The following is an 8,120-nucleotide window of genomic DNA, read 5'->3' on the forward strand; positions in this document are numbered from 1 at the left end:
ACTGTCCATATCATCTACACCACTCATCTCTGAAGTAATGCGAGATTTAAATTGGGACAGTACTTCTGTATCATTCTTTACGAACATTTGAAAACGGAATTCAGCATTTCTGCTTTTCATTTGCTTCAGATCAATAATGAGAGCAATTGTGAACTCATTAGCGCAGGTGCGCAACCCTAATTCCTGCGAGACAAGATAGCTCGAAAATTAAGGCTCCCATCGAAATGTGCATTCTGACATTTCTGAAGGAGATAGCACCGGAAATATCTGTCACTAAAGCCGTGACATTAGCGTGCGTTAACGATCTCGACTACGGCGTACAAGAGGCGATCAAAAAAATTCCACTCGCAGATCTTACAGTCCAGAATCCGTGTGTCAATCAGGCAATATCGCTGTGAGCTTGGCGGCAGACTGCCTACCGCCGCACCAGGTTGAAGATACCAATTTGGTAGAAACGCCGTCCGGAATGGTCGCGCGGTTTGAGGCGCCATGTCACAGATTGCGCGGCCCCTCCCGCTGGAGGTTCGAGTCCTCCCTCGGACATGGATGTGTGTGTTGTTCTTAGCATAAGTTAGTTTAAGTTATTTTAAGTAGTGTGTAAGTTTAGGGACCGGTTGACCTCAGCAGTTTGGTGCCTTAGGGATTTACACACATTTTTGGTAGAAACGGCGTCCTGCCGCGTGAAGAAGTCCGTAACTACCTGCTGCACATTTTCGTCCGACAGGAATCGCCGACCCTTCAGGGCCTTTTTTTAGGGGACCAGAGGCCTGATAATCGCATGGGGAGAGATCAGTGGTATAGGGCTAGTGTTCGAGTGTCCCCCACTTGAGTTCACGTACCTTCCGAGTTACATTTTCGACTTGTGGTCGTGCGTTATCATGAAACAACAGTGCCCCTTGTCGCAGTTTTCCCGGACGTGTCGGCTTATGGCTTCTTACGTACCCGCTCCAGAGTCGCAGTGGGTTGAGCTCCAGCAAAGCCCTCAAACGGAAACTTTTTGACCACCCCTTATATATTAACTGTGGTTACACCGGTTCCCGTCAAATCGCCGAAGTTAAGTGCTGTTGCGTGTGGCCAGCACTTGGATGGGTGACCATACGGGCCGCCATGCGCTGTTGCCGTTTTTCGGGTTGCACTCAGCCTCGTGATGCCAATTGAGGAGCTACTCGACCGAATGGTAGCGGCTCCGGTCTTCGGGTTGCACTCAGCCTCGTGATGTCAATTGAGGAGCTACTCGACCGAATGGTAGCGGCTCCGGTCACAGAAAACCATAGTAACGACCGGGAGGGCGGTGTGCTGACCACACTCCCCTCCTATCCGTATCCTCAGCTGAGGATGACGCGGCGGTCGGATGGTCCCGATGGGCCACTTGTGGCCTGAAGACGGAGTGCTTTTTATATTGTAACTGTATGCTGAGTCGTTACTTCTTGAAGTCTCCCTCGTCTCCCACATCTCCATCTAAATACACGAGGAGCGCGGCTTTGAACTTTCTGAAGGAAATTGCAGATGAAGAATGAAATATTAATTACTTTACAGTCAAAAAGAACTATTCCAAGCTAATCCAGGATACCATGTACACAGATATTTTCATTAACACAAAAGGTTTTTTTTGTTACAATTTATTTTTAGTCTACTGAACATGGTTCACTAGTCCACTGAAAAATATTAAATTCTGACTTCAATTGTAACTAAAACTGTGTTTCTTCCCATATGTTACTGTAACCTCTTAAATTGCTTTTTCTTCTAGTTAATTATCCAAATTGCAAGCATAATTCCCACTTAGTGAATCATCTTGTTCATGAAAATCTTGGTAATAATTTTGTTATCTTCCTCTTGCAGCGATCACTGCTATTTGGAGATTCTTGCAGTGTTCATGATGCAATGGTGGAACGAACTTCAGTAAGTCCAAGCCGTCCTTCTCGTTTTCATTTTTAACTGACCTTTGATTCTAGTAAAGTTGTTCCTGATGGCATTTGACTAATCAGTTCAATCTATTCCCTTTTCCCTTCTTCTAAAAATGTAACTCATTTATTTCACCCATATCACTTAGAGGATCTTTGAACTTCGTTGTAATAGGCATGCCAGTTTTGTACAATATCTGTCGAGTATTTAACCAATTTGCCTCGTAGCCGACAGTAGTTTGTTTTCTGTTTGCAGTTGCCTGTTCTAATGATCTTGCACTTATAAAATGTTCTCTTTTCGATGCATTGACTTCAAATTTTGGTGCTTTGCGTTTTGCGGATTTTACAATATCTAACCAATGGACTTTGCCATAGATCTAAAACAGGGTAATACTGTCTCAGAGTGACAAAGAACAACTACTCCCGGTAGACTGAATATTGGACTATAGTCTTGGTTCATCACTCCCTCACAGAATTATTGACATTTTGCCTCAAATATCTGGAATTTTAAATTTTTTGGACTTGATACACTTTTTCTCTGAGCCCCTCATATGCCCACGGCAGCACCACCCGATCAGCCGAAAAGCTTTGCTATTTCTCCTAGGCGCCGGGCTATGATAATGCCAGCCGTTTGAGTTGCTTACGTCAGTATATGAGAGGCGTTCAGTAAGTAATGCAACACATTTCTTCTGGGCCAATGTCGCTTGAAGAAATGCGGAATTTGCTGTGGGACAGCGGGGAATATTCCAGCTTCACCCCCTGTAGTTCCGATATGTGGCGACGCTGTACACTTTTGAGCGTTTGTACTGGAGATCAGTTTCAAGAAGAGAGCTGCTACTGAATTTCTTTTCGTGTCTACACTTACATCTACATCCATACTCCGTAAGCCATCTGACGGTGTGTGGCGGAGGGTACCTTGAGTACCTCTGTCGGTTCTCCCTTCTATTCCAGTCTCGTATTGTTCGTGGAAAGAAAGATTGTCGGTATGCTTCTGTGTGGGCTCTAATCTCTCTGATTATATTCTCATGGTCTTTTTGCGAGATATACGTAGGAGGGAGCAATATATTGCTTGACTCCTCGGTGAAGGTATGTTCTCGAAACTTCAACAAAAGCCCTTACCGAGCCACTGAGCGTCTCTCTTGCAGAGGCGTCAACTGGAGTTTATCTATCATCTCCGTAACGCTTTCGCGATTACTAAATGATCCTGTATCGAAGCGCGCTGCTCTCCGTTGGATCTTCTCTATCTCTTTTATCAACCCTATCTGGTACGGATCCGACACCGATGAGCAGTGTTCAAGCAGTGGGCGAACAAGTGCACTGTAACCTACTTCCTTTGTTTTCGGACTGCATTTCCTTAGGATTCTTCCAACGAATCTGTCTGGCATCTGCTTTACCGACGATTAATTTTATATGGTCACTCCATTTTAAATCACTCCCAATGCCTACTCCCAGATAATTTGTAGAATTAACTGCTTCCAGTTGCTGACTTGCTATATTGTAGCTAAATGATAAAGGATCTCTCTTTCTACGTATTCGCAGCACATTACACTTGTCTACATTGAGATTCAATGGTGCCATTCCCTGCACCATGCGTCAATTCGTTGCAGATCCTCCTGCATTCCAGTACAATTTTCCATTGTTACGACCTCTCGATGTACTACAGCATCGTCCGCAAAAAGCCTCAGTGAACTTCCGATGTTATCCACAAGATCATTTATATATATTGTGAATAGTAACGCTCCTACGACACTCCCCTGCGGCACACCTGAAATCACTCTTACTTCGGAAGACTTCTCTCCATTGAGAATGACATGCTGCGTTCTGTTATCTAGGAACTCTTCAATCCAGTCACACAATTGGTCTGATAGGCCATATGCTCTTACTTTGTTCATTAAACGACTATGGGGAACTGTATCAAACGCCTTGCGGAAGTCAAGAAATACGGCGTCTACCTGGGAACCCGTGTCTATGGCCCTCTGAGTCTCGTGGTAGAATAGTGCGAGCTGGGTTTCACACCATCGTCTTTTTCGAAACCCATGCTGATTCCTACAGAGTAGATTTCTAGTCTCCAGAAAAGTCATTACACTCGAACATAATACGTGTTCCAATATTCTACAACTGATCGACGTTTTCGATATAGGTCTATAGTTCTGCACATCTGTTTGACGTCCCTTCTTGAACACGGGGATGACCTGTGCCCTTTTCCAGTCTTTTGGAACGCTACGTTCTTCTAGAGACCTACGGTACACGACTGCAAGAAGCGGGGCAACTTCCTTCGCGTACTCTGTGTAAAATCGAACTGGTATCCCATCAGGTCCAGGGGTCTTTCCTCTTTTGGGCGATTTTGTTTTCTATCCCTCTGTCACCTATTTCGATGTCTACCATTTGTCGTCTGTGCGACAATCTAGAGAAGGAACTACAGTGCAGTCTTCCTCTCTGAAACAGCTTTGGAAAAAGATCTTTAGTATTTCGGCCTTTCGTCTGTCATCCTCTGTTTCAGTACCATTTTGGTCACAGAGTGGAAAACCAGTGCATCGCAGATATTAGTAGGCACTTGCTTAACGTCCACCGAGACCTGGCAGTGAACAAAAGCACGGAGAGTCGTTGGGCGAGGCGTCTATCGTCATCGCAACAAGGTCGCGAAAACCTGTCCGATTTCCTGTGCACCAGCCAGCCGCACAGAGTTGTGAGTCCTGCACTACTGAAAAATGGGGACACTCTGATTCAAGGTGACAGATGGATCACAATAAAGTATCTCGCTGCTCAAATGGACATCTCTGGTGGTGGTGCCGACACACTGTTCTATCAGTTTGGGTACTCATAGGTGTGTACGCGTTGGGTTCCTCGCTGCCTCATAGAAGACCGGAAACGGCAACGAATGACCATCTCTGTGGAATTTCTTGTGCGTTAGAAGGATGATTGTCACAGGTTATGAAATACTGGTTCATCACTTCGATCCGGAAACAAAACGACGATCCATCGAGTGGCGCCACATCACCTATCCTACAAAGAGGAAGGTCAAAGTCACACCCTCAGCCAGAAAAGTCATGACGATGGTGTTCTGCTATTCGAAGGGTTATTCCGTTTGATATTTTTTCCATATGCTGCGAAGAACAACTCTGAAGTTTATTTGGATACTCCCAGAAAGTTGAAGAAACGAATTCACCGAGTTCGTCGTCATAAAAATAGAGACGAAATTCTCCTTCTCCATGACAACACAAGGCCTCACACAAGTCTGCACAACTGAGAGGGGCTCACAGAACGTCTTCGGACTGTTCTTCTTCATCCACCCTACAGCACGGATATCGCACCTTCCGACTGCCGTCTGTTCTACATCTGCATCCTCATACATACTCCGCAATCTACCATACGGTGCGTGGCTGAGGATACCTCGTACCACAACTAGCATTTTCTCTCCCTGTTCCACTCCCAAACAGGACGAGGGAAAAACGACTGCCTATATGCCTCTGTACGAGCCCTAATCTCTCTTATCTTATCTTTGTGGTCTTTCCGCGAAATGTAAAATTGTACTGCAGTCAGCCTCACCTGCTGGTTCTCTAAATTTCCTCAGTAGCGATTCACGAAAAGAACGCCTCCTTTCCTCTAGAGACACCTACCCGAGTTCCTGAAGCATTTCCGTAACACTCGCGTGATGATCAAACCTACCAGTGACAAATCTAGCAGCCCGCCTCTGAATTGCTTCTACGTCCTCCCTCAATCCGACCTAATAGGGATCCCAAACGCTCGAGCAATACTCAAGAATAGGTCGTATTAGTGTTTTATAAGCGGTCTCCTTTGCAGATTAACAACATCTTCCCAAAATTCTACCAATGAACCGAAGACGACTATCCGCCTTCCCCACAACTGCCATTACATGCTTGTCCCACCTCATATCGCTCTGCAATGTTACGCCCAAATATTTAATCGACGTGACTGTGTCAAGCGCTACACTACTAATGGAGTATTCAAACATTACAGGATTCTTTTTCCTATTCATCTGCATTAATTTACATTTATCTATATTTAGAGTTAGCTGCCATTCTTTACACCAGACACAAATCCTGTCCAAGTCATCTTGTATCCTCCTACAGTCACTCAACGACGACACCTTCCCGTTCACCACAGCATCATCAGCAAACAGCCGCACATTGCTATCCACCCTATCCAGAAGATCATTTATGTAGATAGAAAACAACAGCGGACCTAGCACACTTCCCTGGGGCACTCCAGATGACACCCTCACCTCCGATGAACACTCACCATCGAGGACAACGTACTGGGTTCAATTACTTAAGAAGTCTTCGAGCCACTCACATACTTGGGAACCAATCCCACATGCTCGTACCTTAGTTAGGAGTCTGCAGTGGGGCACCGAGTCAAACGCTTTCCGGAAGTCAAGGAATATGGCATCCGTCTGATACCCTTCATACTGTTAGTCCAAGGTTGGACTCCGCGGGAAGTAGTACTTAGAGGTTGGTTATTGATGCAGCTAGACAGAGGCCCGACCAGTAGAGTAATGACACGGGGGCATACAGATCCTCCCAGTAAGGTGGCCTAAGGGTGTCGCATTGAGTCGAGATCACGACGAAAATCAGGGTTTTCTAACAATACAGTGGGGAATACTATAGTGTACTGGAGTACTGAATAAAACCAACCTGCTTTCAGAAAAAATATGTGCGCACTACTTACTGATAGCCCCTCGCATTTCCCCATTTGGGTCCCTTAGTGTCACTAAAAATATTCCCAATTCGTCTCTGCTCCACTTGTTACATACTTTTATTACTAAGTCGCGACTTGCCAACTCTACCAGGCGACAGTGAATATCGCTGTAGGCAGTGTGCGGTGGCCCGGTGTAATGTAAAAGCTCTCTCTATACAGCTTAAGCGTTTTCGTGGACTTACCTGTTGAAGAATGTTGGTTCTGCTTTCTTGCAGCGCCGATGTCTTCTGCTAGTACTGGACGCTTTTCCGAAGATATCATTGCTAGGAAGGGGAAATTTTCACTCTCTCGCTCTCTCTCTTCTTATTTAAAAAATACACTACTCTTGGACCATCATTCAATGCACCAGAACATATTTATTTCCACTTTGTACAAAAAAACAACTTAACTTTATGACGTAAGCGCACACATTACCGGGCACCCAGAATCAGTTAATTACACATTTTTAACACAATTAATACATAAGGTTTTATCGTGGCTGACTATCCACGTCCAGTCCACGTACTCTCAACAGCAGTTCAACGTCTACTAAAGATTCACTATCTCGAGTCACTCCATTTGTTTTTGAACAATACAAAGCTATATTATATTTACTAAGATGGTATCTGTTCTTTCGGACGTGTCCGAAAGAACAGATACCATCGGTGACCAAGCAGCTCGTTAGAATTAAATTACAATGAAATGAACACCCTTAGCTGCTTACAGGCGTTGACATACGCCAACGGGGACAGCTGAAAATGGGTGCCCCAACCGGGACTCAAACCCGGGTCTCCTGCTTACATGGCAGACGCTGTATCCATCTGAGCCACCGAGGACACAAGAATAGCGCGACTGCAGGGATTTATCTCTGGCACGCCTCTCCTGAAACCCACATTCTCAACGTATTGTCCCGCACTACATTCGTAGTGCCCCCGCCCATTATACTCATTACTCGCGGCGCGTTGCCGATTCCCGTAAGAGTTCGGGCACTGTTTGTGCATTCGCACAGAAGAAGAAGATGGCCAAGTGGCCGGTGCGCCATAACTATATATTTACTAAGATGGTATCTGTTCTTTCGGACATGTCCGCGAGTAATGAGTATAATAGGCAGGGGCATTACGAATATAGTGCGGGACAATACGTCGAGAATGTGGGTTTCACGGGAGGCGTGTCAGAGATAAATCCCTGCATCCGCACTATCTTCTGTGTCCTCGGTGGCTCAGATGGATAGAGCGCCTGCCATGTAAGTAGGAGATCCCGGGTTCGAGTCCCGGTCGGGGCACACATTTTCATCTGTCCCCGTTGACGTATGTTAACGCCTGTAAGTAGCTAAGGGTGTTCAGTTCATTGTAATTAAAGGTACATTACTCTTTGCAGCCGGCCACGGAGCTTCCGGGCCGTATTTGATTATTCTTGGCAGGTCGCGCTGAACATCTGCCAGCGCCGACGAATTATCTCCCTTCCAATTTCGCCTGCACAAACAATAAATGGGTGCAGTATACCATGCTCATCCTTACGCCC

At 45.6% G+C, this 8,120-nt stretch overlaps 1 non-coding gene across 1 annotated transcript; it reads left to right on the plus strand.

Annotated features, from left to right (window-relative positions):
- Positions 1-7,807: 7,807 nt before the first annotated feature.
- Trnat-ugu (transfer RNA threonine (anticodon UGU)) lies at positions 7,808-7,881 on the plus strand. Its single transcript has one exon. It is a non-coding gene; the product is annotated as a tRNA-Thr (tRNA).
- The last annotated feature ends 239 nt before the right edge of the window (positions 7,882-8,120 follow it).

The sequence above is a fragment of the Schistocerca serialis genome, chromosome 2 (assembly GCF_023864345.2).
Source record: "Schistocerca serialis cubense isolate TAMUIC-IGC-003099 chromosome 2, iqSchSeri2.2, whole genome shotgun sequence".
In the NCBI taxonomy this organism is placed as follows: Eukaryota; Metazoa; Arthropoda; class Insecta; order Orthoptera; family Acrididae; genus Schistocerca; species Schistocerca serialis.